The 1,178-nt window shown below is 44.7% G+C and overlaps 1 non-coding gene across 1 annotated transcript; it reads right to left on the minus strand.

Annotated features, from left to right (window-relative positions):
- Positions 1-159: 159 nt before the first annotated feature.
- Positions 160-232, minus strand: trnak-cuu. Its single transcript has one exon. It is a non-coding gene; the product is annotated as a tRNA-Lys (tRNA).
- Positions 233-1,178: the final 946 nt, after the last annotated feature.

Below are 1,178 nucleotides of genomic sequence, written 5' to 3' on the forward strand. Positions count from 1 at the left end.
CCAGAAACAGCAGCCACTTGATCACCGCCTTCAACATTCAATCCTGCAGATCCTCGAAAATCTTGTGCAAGATCATGTTGGATCCCACTGACCATCAACTGAATGCAGAGATGGGGATTTTTCCAAAAAAGATTAGAAATAAAGAACAAGCCACAGAAACACCCCAGATGGGACTTGAACCCACAATCTCTGGCTTAAGAGGCCAGTGCCTTATCCATTAGGCCACTGGGGCCCAACCCACAGAGATGTGCAATGGCAGCCTTTAAATACTGCACCCTGACCTCTCACAGTGTGTGTTTCTGTGTGTTGCACTCTCACTAATTGGTTCTTACCCCTTCCATCTCATGCTAAATTGTTGGCTGCTTGATAAATTGATCCCGCCTCCCATTTCTCCCCAGATAGACAGAGGAGAAATCCACCAAACTCCAACTTTGCACAACTCAAGTCTGAGGAAAATGGAGCAGACAGGAAAATAGCAAAGGGCTCAATGTTATTTTGTGCAGCACTTTTAAGATATTTGCAGTTAGTGGGGAAGGAGTAAGTGAAGATTTTGCAAAAAGCTGCATTGAGGACAATTCAACAGGATCTTAGCAGGCATTCAGCCCATTGTGGCTGTGCTGTCTCTTTCAGACAATTCACCCCAAGATCTCCCAAATCCTGGAATTATCTTGTATAAGTTTCTACTGAACAGGATTTGCCATAATCTCAACACAGGCACGATGACTTTTAACAGAGTAGTTAAAAAATCCAGTCAAGTTGGATTGAGATGAAGTTGACATGGGATGAAAACCAGCCACTGCAAAGACCAGGCTTAAAAATGAAATCCCTGAAATCCCTGATTTCAGAGGCCAGTGCCATAGCCATTAGGCCACGAGGGCACTCTCTTGGCAGACCACTGGAAACAGTTGACCTCAAATGAGTGCGACAGCTAAGCACACTCCCAGATCTGTGAAAACACACTGAGGGATGCACTAAAGGTTCAGGCAGCTGCTGCCAAGGTGTAACAGGGAAACAACACAGTCTCAGGTCTTTCTGACAAATTATCACATCGTTCTTTCAGTTCGCAGACCCTCTTGGTGCCTGACAATGAACAGAGATGAGATTGGTTCCAGCCCAAGTACAAAATGCCTTTCTTTCCACAACTGTACAGAAGATTTGAGAAATGTCAGAATTCCAGT

The sequence above is a fragment of the Chiloscyllium plagiosum genome, unplaced genomic scaffold (genome assembly GCF_004010195.1).
Source record: "Chiloscyllium plagiosum isolate BGI_BamShark_2017 unplaced genomic scaffold, ASM401019v2 scaf_47446, whole genome shotgun sequence".
In the NCBI taxonomy this organism is placed as follows: Eukaryota; Metazoa; Chordata; class Chondrichthyes; order Orectolobiformes; family Hemiscylliidae; genus Chiloscyllium; species Chiloscyllium plagiosum.